Genomic DNA, 12,801 nt, shown 5'->3' with positions numbered 1-12,801 from the left:
CTGCACTGTGTGGAGTAAACCTTTATTTTGAGAAGCAGCTTCCATTGGATAGAGAAGGCTTTGGAAAATAAACACAGTTGTAGAGTGCTGCTGGTTTACAGTGTGATCAGGGATTTATCATAGATGAAGACATGGCCAGTTTATGATTGTGTGATGTTAGAAAGCCAGTTGATGATGTGATGAAATGCAAAGACGTTGATGAAAAGGAATTAACTGTTACTGTGAGTTGCAGCCAATAGCTTTGAAGACTGGACATGTGTTGTTTACTTCCTGACGTTAATGAAGTATTTTGGGGTTGTTTTTGTGCCAGATGATGATCTGTTGGATTTCAATACTCACATTCTACGATTGGTAAAAATGTTGCCAGCAAAAATAACATTTTTAGATTTGCAGATTGGTAAAACAGTTGCACTAAAGTGTTTTTTTCTTCTGTCATCCATTTTCCATTTCTTTTATATGTCCACTGTATATATATGTATATATATTACGATTAAAATAACTATTTGCCTGTAAATATATTGACATTGAATGTAGGTTTTAAACAGAATAATATTTTTTAAAAAAGATAAAATAATCGTTAAGTTCCCGGTTGATTTGCTCATTCTACTTTCATTCAGTCTGTGCTTTTCTGTTGCATCATATTATATTGTTAGTTTTTAAATCCTAATATCCTGTATTCATCTATTTCCAAAATATCTCTCATTTTGTGCAGTTACTTTTGAAAGCTTATTGTTAAATGGGAGCTCAGATTTATGGGCCAGATGCTCATTTTATACTCGTAAACAAATTGTATATTTTGCATACTTACTGTTTTAATGCACACTCTGGTTTAAAGTTTGGGTTTAAATATGAGTGCCAGCAGTTCTGTAATTCTACCTGCAGGGGGCGTGAGGAACCCATTTTGCACACTCACCTATTCTGAGGTGATTTATTTCCTTAGGACCTCTAATACAATGTATTCCTTTTCTGTGAAAAACACAAGGAAAATTATCCATTGGATGCTTTTATTCTGTATATTATTATATTTGTTCTGCACATTCAAAGACAGACTGAAACAAAAAGAAAAACTGTGTGTGTGTGTGTGTGTGTGTGTGTGTGTGTGTGTGTATTTTGATTATGTGTGTCAGCACCTGCTGGTCAGTGACTCTGCAGCTGTAGCTACAAACCACCTGCTCTTGCCTGCTGAGTCTGTTAGAAAATCCAAAATCAATCTATTTATGTTTTAAGATGCTGCCGTGTTGTTGTTTGTTTTGTTTTTTGTTGGTTTGTTTGTTGTTGTTTTAACTTTTATTCTTTTTTTTTTTTCTTGTATACCAAAAAAGCATATAAAACTATGGTTGCTTTGTGTGAAACATGTATTCTAACCAATGTGAACTTGGCAATAAAAAGAATATTAAAAAAAAAAAAAAAAAATCAAAATGAGCTGGAGAGGCACAAGTCACCTCACACCTCAAAATATTTAGTCTTTACTTCATCAACCAAGGAATTGTAATCTGTTCTAATCCTGAACCCCACTTGCTATAAGAAAGCTATATAACCTGTAAGGTATACGGAAAAGTAATCTTTGAGAGAGAAATAACACTAAAATATATGGAAATAGATTCATGCTCTGACCGTAATCTGTTTTGTGAGGCGACGTGATGACTATAGCTGGGACTTTTCTCCATGTCTGATGATCTGGTGTAATTATAATCTTTGCACAGACACCTGTTGCAGACACCATAAATGGCTGTGATCGCTGTATTGGGCTCAGTAAGCAGCAGTGAGTCTCAGCTGTATTTTTAAACAGAGCAAACATTTTATATATAGATGTGTGAGGTCTTGCCACAAGCTTGGCATCTGGTTGTATTCAGAAATTCACTTCACATAAGGTTAAAGATACCAAATTATTAAATATAAAATTCTGCATAAGTGCAAAGTGACCATCAGATTCCTCATGTTGCCTTGCATTCTTGAAGAAAATTCATTTTTTGTCTCGTAGCCTCCACAGCGTATAAAGAATCCAGAAACACATTCAGCAAATCAAAAGCAAAACCTTGGTTTAAAACTCTCAAACAACCAGTTATGTGGTCACTGCTTCCCAATGTCATTTTCCTTTAAAAGCTTACTATTTTAAATGCTTCAGCAGAAACTGTCTCAAGCTTGCCAACAAATAGTTTGAGGAAAAAGTTCAAATCTTCACCTCTTAGTCTAGACGGATTTCAGAATAAAGGCCTTCTATAAGAAGTGAGGAGCATTTATGGGTACAAGTCAGGAACCGGCCTACCTTACATATCTCAAGGGTGCTGAGTCCAAAAAAAGTGGTTCCCAAGCGAAATTTTGAGTTTTTGACCTTCTAATTTGCATATCAAAATGGCGGCCGTTGGTCATTGGACCATTTCCCCTTAGTTTTTTTAGGCAAGTCAAGTAGGCAATCAAAGATGAGGAAATTAAGTTTTTGGATCTATAGTCTGGGGTCAGAGCAAGGATATAGTGGAGGCTCAGTGTCTTTTTTATGTATATATATATGCTTAATTTCACCTTAAAAGTTGGTATTTTGCATATATATATTTACATAAAAAAGACACTGAGCCTCCACTATATCCGTGCTTTGACTCTAGACTATAGATCCAGAAACTTAATTTCCTCATCTTTGATTGCCTACTTACCAAAAAACTAAGGGGAAATGGTCCAACGACCAACGGCTGCCATTTTGATATGCAAATGAGAAGGTCAAAAACTCAAAATTTCGCTTGGGAACCATTTTTTTGGGGGATTCAGCACCCTTGAAATAAGTAAAGTAGGCCAGTTCCCGACTTGTACCCATAAATGCTCCTCACTTTCACTTTTTGGACAATTCCGTCTGGAGTATCTTAGGCCTGTTAGCTGAGCCTGGCATAAAGACTTGAAACAGAAGGTTGGTAGGTGATATTTTTTTAACTTCAGCTTGAGCCTGGTTAGCTGTTGTCCAGTGTTTCCAGTTAAACAAAACTAAGTGACTTCTGGCTGTACACTGTAAAACACTGTCAAATTGAAACAGAAATAGGGCGTAAAATAGATAATGATTATCTCTGTAGTAGATATTTTTAATTACGGTAAATCAAGGAATAGTACACAACTTTTAGACCTTAGGAAACAGTTTTTTTTTCATGTAAAATTAAATACCATGCTGTCACAAGGACATAGTTACCCTAAAAATATATATACCTATACCTTGATTGTTTGTTTTTATTCTTCCTGTAAGTCGCTTTGGATAAAAGCGTCTGCTAAATGACTAAATGTAAATGTAAATGTAAAAATAAAGGGACTATTCAGTCAAAATGAAAATTTACAGTAGAAAACCCACTCACAGTATTTTTTTTTTGTGAAGTTCTGGCAACCACAGCTGACAGTATTTTACTGTAAATTTAACAGATTTTTTTTACAGTGTAGATTCAAATTAAGTGGCCAGATTTGAAACAGATCTGAACTCATAATCTCATCTCTGTTTAGTTGTTTTCTTCTGTATTTTGTGTTTGTGTGTGTCTAATTTCCTGTCATGTAAAGCGACTTTGAGTGCCTTTAAAAGCGCTATAAAAATTTAATGTATTATTATTATTATTATAAGTCAAGTGTATTTTTTTGTATCTCTGAAATACTATATATGAATATAATAGGGTATGTCTTTGCCAGAATATTGCACAATGTACTGCTTTCACCGATCTTCTAATAGTGCATTGTTATAAAACATCTTACGACACCTACGCTCGTAACTATTTCTTTTCAGAAGTGTTTGTGAGAGAAGGGTTTAAAATGTTGAAGGACATGGCTTGGCTGACTTCTCATGTACTTCTTGCTGCAAACGTTCAGAATTTGATCAAAGGATGCCAGGCTCTCCCTGCCAGATCCCGCTCTGTTGTCTACATTATACCCTCTCTGTCTCCCGCTCGCGTTTTATGTTCCCTGTGTTGTCTTTCATATTCACCCTCTCCATCCCTCTTCTCGATAACTCCCCCTCCTGTTCTCTCCCTTGCTCTTTCTGATCGAGCCCTCAGATCCTTCACTTCTAAAGATGTGTTTGTTCCCTTCATTTGCCTTCAAAGATGTGGCCTGCATGAGACAGGGGCCTGGAAACGTCCTGCGTATGTGATTCTCTGGGCAGTGAGGCTGATCAAAACGACAGAGATTTGGCGAGGCCGCATCAGGCAACGTCGCCGCATGCATCAGCCTATCCAAGGTCAGACAGGGTTCACACACACACACACACACACACACACACACACACACATACACCAAAAAAATGTCTCGATCTCCAAAGAGGAGTCTTCAACATTCAGTTGAGAGGTCATTTGTGTTTTGAGGATTTGTTTCTTGCTGCAGAGGGGTTTTTACAACAGGTATGATATGTGACCAAACAGATAAACAGTGAAAATTAATGTTGGGGTTAGTAAGATTTAGTTTTCAGCCATTGTAGCAGCACACTCTAAATCAGGGGTGGGCAATTCATTTTCCCAAGGGGCCACATGACCAATACCACGAAGGTTGCAGGGGCCGGACCAAAACTCTGAACTAAATTCTGCTCAATACTAATTTAATCGCTTTATAAAATATAGTAAATTACCTGGTTTTGAGCTGCTACTGATAGGAACACATGTTATGATAAGACTGTTAATGTGGAGTAAATCAAGTATAGCAGTAAAAAGTAGTAAATACTCCAATCACTATATCACTTTAACATTTATTTTAAACACAACTGTAAATGTCCTTTAGTAAGCTTCCTATTTGTGTTTTTGTATTATATAGCTTGTTTTTCATGTTTGTACATTTTCAAGGTGTTTAACAATGTTGTGATGCTTTTATTTTGAAAAGGTGCCGTCCAGTGTGAAACGGGTGCTTTCATTTTGAAAGCTAGTGACAGGAAATAACCGGTAGAACTTGCTGTGATTTAATTGAAATAACCATTAGAAGTATACTAAGATAACCACATCATGATTTGTAAAAAAAAAAAAAAAGTCTAAATTCACGATTTTAACTTTTAAAATGCTTGTTTTCTGAATGGAGTTTGGATCTGTCTTGGCTGTGCAGGAGAATCTTAACGCTGATAAGCACAGAATCAAGCAAATTCTTTCGCTGAAGTTGAAACATTTTAATTTGCGTTGCACGCTTTGAATTCGCATTGGCTTTGTATGTAGGCCTAATCGCACCACGAAAGTTTAGCTTCACTTTTTGTTCGAGCAGCATTATACAGGATGCTGATATTTTTTTCTCTGCAGTGATGAATAACATGTACCAAACCATTTGACATCTTAATACAATTACAGAGAGACCTGTTAGATAGCAGGAGAGTACAAACCATCTGGACTGATTTAATGACCAGAGCTTTCTTCCTGTTAGACTAAATTTGTTCTTAGTGTTCTGTAAAATGGACGAAACACAGACTGGGACCTGTTGTCACTTACCAGTGACTAATGCCTGGCAAATGTCAAAAGATAAAGCAGTAGATTAAGAAGTTTGGGCAGAGTGGATACATTTGTGACAGATAGTACTTTTGGTAACATAAATAGTAGGACACTCATTGGAGCCACCTGTTACATACTTTATGTGTATTTCTGTACACCATTCACTCCACTTCAAGGTTATAATAGTTTTGGATTTTTCATTAGTTTTAGTTTTAATTTCGTTGTGAATTTTTGTTTTCAAATTCAGTTAGTTTTAGTTAGTTTTAAGAGTGAGTTTTCTAGTTTTAGTTTAGTTTTTATTTTTTGAAAATGCTTAGTTTTAGTTTAGTTTTTATTAGTTTTAGTGTTAGTTTTAGTTTTTTTGTAATGGGCTATGTGTTGGGTGCGAGATTCAATGAAGTCATAATAAATTTTGCCTTTATTTCCTTTGGTTTATCATCTCAGCCCCAATAAGGTTATTAACTGTTTTGAATTTTGGTTGGAGTGTAAACATCCCAGTCTCAGTAAACATATTCACCATGTGTTGCATGTTCAAATAGAAACACTGAATTATGAATGAAAAAAGTTGACAAAAACGAAAACTAAGGACATTTTCAGTATAATTTTAGTTAGTTTTAGTTAGTTTTGTAACCACGCAATACAGTTTCAGTTAGTTATCGTTTTTTTAAAAACTATAATTTTTATTTTTATTTCAGTTAACGAAAATGTTTTTTCAATTCTAGTTTTCGTCAGTTCGTTAGTTTTCGTTAACTATAATAACCTTCACTGAGAATTAAAATGTCCAACAACCGATGACACTGATAAGTACAACATCAAAAAGTTAATTTTAGAGGAAGGAAACAAGATTTTATAAGTAAAAAAGAATTGAACAGGACAGCTAAGACCCTTCATGTCCAATCACCTTAGATCCCCCCTAAAGCCTGCTTCCTGTCACTAGATTCCTGTTTCAGCCTGGGGCCCTCCTTCGCTGGGCCATAACTTCTCCTCCTGACAGAATAGCTTTGGCTAATAGTAATGTGATCAGTCAGTGCACAGAGGGGACTGAGGCTGCCCCTGTCCCGAGTCAGACATCATATCATACACATTGGCCATCACTTCTCTTTCACTGAGTCAACAAGGCGCAACCATGTCGACTGTCACCGAGGAGGAGACTGTGGTGCAAGAAAACAGAGGGGGTTTTTGGTGCAGTGACCTACAAAAGCTAAATGTTGTTACTGATGGTCAGTCAAAGACAAGCATGGGGATGCTTGTCTTTTCCAACAGCGATTAAGGATCAGTCATGAAGGAACATGGAAATATGTAGCTTAACTCTTTACATTTACAACAATTCTACATTTTGGGAAATAAGCTTGTTTTGTCCCTTGCTTAGAGTTAGAAGATTCATATTCATACAAATATTCACACTCTCAGGTAGGTAGATATGAGGCTACTGCTAGCAGCTGTAGCACAAAGACTGGAAACAAGGGCAAACAGCTAGCCGGTCCCTCTTCAAAGATATTAATCTTCCACTCCATACCAAATCTAAAGTGTAAAAAACTACATGTTGTGGAGTTCCATATGGGACCATTTAACATATAATGTGTTAATTTGCGAGCTAAAGAGGTGCTGGTAGCCAGGCTAGCTGTTTCTCTCTACTAGTCTTTATGCTAAGCTATGCTAACCAGTTGCTGGCAGTTGCTTCATAGGTGCCATGCCAATGTTCCAAATGCCAATGGTACGATTGACCTGAAAAAATAGACCTAGACAAGGAAAGATTAGGTCAGGAGTGGCAAACCTGCAAGTCTCAAGCTAACCCTAACCCAAAGCCTGCAACATTGGGGAGCATAGGACCCTTTTCAGAAAACAGGTCCTATGCTCCCCAGTATGTATTGCTACAGGGGAAGATAGGAATTTTTTTTCTAAAAAAGGGTCCTATGTTCCCCGAGTGAGGAACATAGGACCCGGGGAACATAGAGATGACCCTGAATAGTTTGGTATTTCTCATTTCTGTCAGCTACTTGTGAAGCAAAAGGCAGCTGTCAGTTAATTTAGCTTAGCACAAAAACTGGAAAAAATGGAAGTCCTGTCTGAAAGTGAAAAAAAAGCCTCTCTAAAGCTCACTTATATCTGCCGGTCTTTATGTGAAGCTAAGCTAACGGCCTTCTGTCTGCAGTTTCATATTTAACAGACATATGAGAGCGGTATTGATCTACTGATCTTGATTTCCCAAAATGTTGCGACTGTATCCGCCTAAATCACATCCAAATCTCCTTTAGGGATGGTTTTTCCATCTGTCTTTCATGTTCTTCCTCACTACAATTGGATCTGACAGTGAAGAATACATCGGTGTCAGCTTATACGGAGATAAACCACATGTCCGACCATCTTTGCCAGGAAGACACTGTGCGGGGGAGATGCCGATTAAACTTTAAACTTGGAAATAATTTGTTACCAGGGTAACAGAGAATTAATAAATGAATTGTGCTCGGCAGCCTGTGGGGAAACAAGAGGGGCGGGAATACAGTATAATTTAATATTTTTGCATGAATGCAGTTTCTTGAATTTTCCTCCACTTTGGTGAAGGCTCAGCTGTGTACATATAAATGTGTTTTTCTTGCAAGATAGTGAAAAATATGAGAGGATGTGACAGTGACATTTTCAGACAAGAGTCACATTTGACAGATGCTTCATCATATTGTATCATGTCATGATGCTTGGGCTGCTCTCTGAATGCTCACAACCTGCATTTTTCACAGATGTCAGCATTAAAAATTAACCATAAAGACGATGACACAATCACAAATGTACTGTTGAAGTTGGCCAAAAGAAAACACTTTTTCTACTTGACTTTCAAGTGTAATTTGATGTGAAAAATGGCCGTGGGTGCATTTCAAATGTCATTTGAATAGAATGCAAAGGCTTTTGCCCCGCAAATGTGTTTTAATGAGCTGCTTCTTTTTTAAAATAAAACCTTATTACTCGGCAGCACTTCTTCATTTCTGCACTCGTAATAAAATGAGAGTTTAGGATGGCTGCTTGAAACCGATTATTTATAGCATAACGGATGAGGTCGGCACTAAATGGGATCTTATACTAAAAAACAGCCAGGTGGTATTAATGAAAAGTCATGTGTTTTGAATTTAAAAAGGCCCAGCTCATCTTTATTTTGCCAGCAGCTTAGTTAGAACACTTCTACTGAGTGTTTTTCTCTGCTGTTTTGCCCTCTCTGTGTTGCTCCCATTGTGAACACTCACACAGCGATGTGTGCGCACTGGTTGGGAAAACAACAGCCTTGTGGCTTGGTCGTGAGGAGTCGGCGTGGAGACGGTGAAGGGGTTGCTAGGCGACGGCAACCGGGCAATTCCCTGGACAGGTGGGTGGGGTCGGGAGCCGGTGATAGAGGCCACACCTGCTGCCTGCCAGGCACACACACATTCCTAATTCACTCAGAAACACAACCTTTACGTCAACCCCTCTGTCGCTTTCCATTACACACACACTTGCACTCTTGATTTGACCTCTTTTGCTGCTCTTTTGTGGAAACATGACCTGAAGCAAACTGTACCTTAGTGGTCCAAAGGTTCAAATAAAAGAGCAGTGTACCGCATAACTGAGAACCACACAACCTTTAAACATAGTTTCATCCAAAATGCCCATTGAAAAAAAAAAAGGTTTTGGTTTCTGTGTCCAATTGTAGACAGTTTAACTGCTTTTATATTCTGGTATTTATTTGCAGACTTACTGAGGATGCTGACTGGCACAGGGACGATCAGTATGCATAATAACACTTACAGACAGTATAAAAAGCCCCATTACAAATCCATTGCAAACCCTGAAGGATTTAAGACTTTTCTTTCTTAGCATGCTGTTGCAGAGATGTAATTGATAACATTGTAGTTAAAATGTCTTGGTATTGTTCATGCTGGCTCACTGTCATGGATTACTGGGAAACTTGCAAGGAGGGTAAAAAGAGGAGATGACACAGGGTCAAATAGTGTCGTATTATTGAGGTACAACACATGCGCAATAAAATCTGCTCTACACCTGCTGATAGGCTCAGTTGGTGGGTCATGATCATAGATCACCTTGGTTCTTTCAGGCTGAGGGAACCTGATGAGCACCTGAGCAGAAACCATCTCTTTATGTAAAGCAGGGGTGTCAAACTCAAATACACAATGGGCCAAAATTTAAAGCTTGAATAAAATCGCGGGCCAACATTGAACAAATAAACCTTTTAATATATACCAAACATGTTTTGCTTTAACATTAAATATGGAACCAGCAACGCTTATAAACATACAATATATAACTAAATAGTGCAGATTTCAAATAAAAAACACATCAATGTCATTAATTTATTAAATAAAAATCGTATGCCTCTTTTCTATTTGCATCCTTCTGATTTAAATATCAAAATAAACTTTTTCAACAGGTTAATAAATTCTGCCTTTTCTCCATTTTTGTGAAGGGGTAGCTGGGAGACAGCTCTAGCTTGAGGTTGCTATGACGACTGTCACAGAGGAGCGTTTCTGGGTCCTGTCCTGATTGACGCGCCAAAACAACAGCAGGGCATTGTGGGATTTGTAGTATTAGCTGTAAATTCGCCGTATAATACCGGCGGGTCAGCTTTTATAGTACAATAATAAGATAATAATTTGGTATTGCCTCGCGGGCCAAATAAAATTACACTGCGGGGCAAATTTGGCCCGCGGGCCAGAGTTTGACACCCATGCTTTATGTAAACCATCCAACGTTGTAAAATTTAAGATTGCTGCTGTGCACATCACACTGAAAGCTGTAATGATTTACTGTTTATTTGCCCTTCTATCTTGCTAACTAACTACTACCTGTGGTCGTGTTGCTTCAGCTTTTGTATGCCCAAAACACAGTGTAATCTACAACAAGGTGAATTTACTCTTCTTTTAGCTCTGATTTGTTCTCCATCAACTCCTGAAGAAAGTATCTGATTTCTTTAGATGCTATGAGGTTCTCTTTGTTCACCAGCTAGTTGCTGACTTTGTCTACTGTTTACTGTTAGGCAAGTTGCATATTAAGGGTTTATCCAAGGATTTTACTGATAAGTGGTGAGAATTAACCAAAATGGTAAAGTTGTGAGATGTAAAACCAAAACCAAAAGCTAAAAGATGCTAAAACGCTCAGGAGAGCTGAGAGGAACTGCACTTGGTACAAACAAAATATAAATAAATGTGTAAATAAGTAAATATGTATATAAGTAATATTATACATTGTCTTTTGATATATTGTTGACATACAATTATTGATTATAGCAGCTTTAAGGTTAAACATTACGTAGAACTACACTGGGTGTCAGTAATCTGATCATTTAAGGGAATGGGGATGTATTTAGTCAAACTGAATTTCCTGCTTTTGAGAAGCTTTTGTAAAACAAACTAATCCCTGTGAAAATCCCATTTAATCCTATTTAAGAGAGTGTTGCATTTTTGCTTGCCTGGCTCAAAAACACAGGCAGCATGAGGGATTGGTGTTGGATTTAGTGGAAACACATGGTGCCTTTTGCTCTTTTGCCAGAATAACGTCTTCAGAATTAATCGTATTTTAAAAAACAGGCTTGTGGCATTTTATTAACAGATAATTTCCTCACTAAAGTGTGTTAAGCGGTGTGTATATACATTTCTGAGTATGTATTCTGAGTCTCCTTGTGGTCTCTTTGCAGCTGATTTGCATCTATTTGTATTTGTTTTGTGTCTCTTTGTAGTCATGTTGTGTCTCTTTGTGGTTGTTTGAAGCTGTTTTGCATCTCTTTGTAGTCATTTTGCATCTCTTTGTGTCTTTTGCCCCTTCTGGTAGTAGCACTGATTCTTTTTGTGGTCTCTTTGTAGCTGTTTTGCATCTATTTGTATTTGTTTTGTCTCTTTGTAGTCATTGTGTGTCTCTTTGTGGTTGTTTGCCCATTTTGAGTCTCCTTGTGGCCTCTTTGCAGCTGATTTGCATCTATTTGTATTTGTGTTGTGTCTCCTTGTAGTCACTTTGCATCTCTTTGTGGTTGTTTTGCCCCTTCTGGTAGTAGCTCTGAATCATTTGATGGTCTCTTTGTAGCTATTTTGCATCTCTTTGTATTTGTTTTGTGTCTTTGTAGCGGTGTTGTGTCTCTTTGTGGTTGTTTTGCATATATATATATGTGGTTGTTTGCAGCTGTTTTACATCTTTTGTAGTTCTTTTGTCTCTTTATAGTCACTTGTTGAGGTTGTTTTATGTCTCTTTGTCGTCATTTTGTGTTTCCAAACCATCTCTATCTTTCTGCCTGGCTGATATTCTCCGCCCTGCCTCCTCACTGTTTCCCTGTAAACACTCCTCTCCCCACCTCCGAGCCCTGCCCGGCAAAAGGTCCCGGAGGAGCAGCTTTTATATGAGTTATAGTGAAACCCGAGTGGGGGGACATGGTCGGCTATTTGCACAGTAAATCTATTTGCGTGCATGGTTCATATAATAGCAGGTGAGCAACACTTAGCCTTGTTTGTCTGCTTTGACCCTCGTCTGCACACATAGTCAACTTTTATGCATTCATCGACATCAACAGCACACAGACTGAAAAATCTGATCAGAAATAATAACTTTGGGGCTCCGTAATAAGTGAGGAGCTCTGAGGAAATTAGTCAGAGATTAGTTTTGTATCTGACAAGGGGCTTTGCAGAGAAAACTCATTAGAAAGTACAGTATATTCTTCTGGTATTTACCTTGGTGATTGTCCTAGCCAAAGCAAAATGTCACTTCATATTAGATTTCCCACAGTCCTTGGAGCAAGTGGAATTTATTATCACATTTCTGCATAAGTGGATGCACTGCACTGTTGCAAATTAAATAAAGGCTTATAATGATATACATAATAAAACAGAGTCTTTATTAGTTGGGGATTGTGTTTTCCTGATGATGTCTGGATGAATCTGATATAGACAGTCAGGTTGAGGGCCTGAAAACACAGAATTGTCCTCATCTGCACTCGAAGCCCACCTGGATTGTGGCGTGTCCTTGTTATCAAGAATGCAGAGGAGGACGAACAAAACCCTTCAAACGCCAACTCTGGCAGGTGAAAGCTGGTGAATGAAGCCCATTCTAAGAGACATATTAATGTGTTATGAACTATAAAGATAAAGCATTTAGAGCATCTCCTACATAGGAGCAAGATAGACGATAGTTTTTTAGCCTCTTTTTGTGACTGTTTTGCAGCTCTTTGTAGTCATTATACATCTCTCTGTGGTTTTGTGGTAATTTTGTGTCACATCGTTTTGGTCTTTTTGTATTCTTATTTTTTTTGTCTGTGGTTGTGTGTCTCTTTGTAGTTGTTTTGCCCATTTTCATAGTGAGTATTTTTGTGGCCTCTTTGCAGCTGTTTTTAATCTCTTTGTATTTTTTTTGTGTCTCTTTG

This window comes from Centropristis striata, chromosome 22 (genome assembly GCF_030273125.1).
Source record: "Centropristis striata isolate RG_2023a ecotype Rhode Island chromosome 22, C.striata_1.0, whole genome shotgun sequence".
In the NCBI taxonomy this organism is placed as follows: domain Eukaryota; kingdom Metazoa; phylum Chordata; class Actinopteri; order Perciformes; family Serranidae; genus Centropristis; species Centropristis striata.
Note: the sequence above shows the minus strand (reverse complement) of the source record.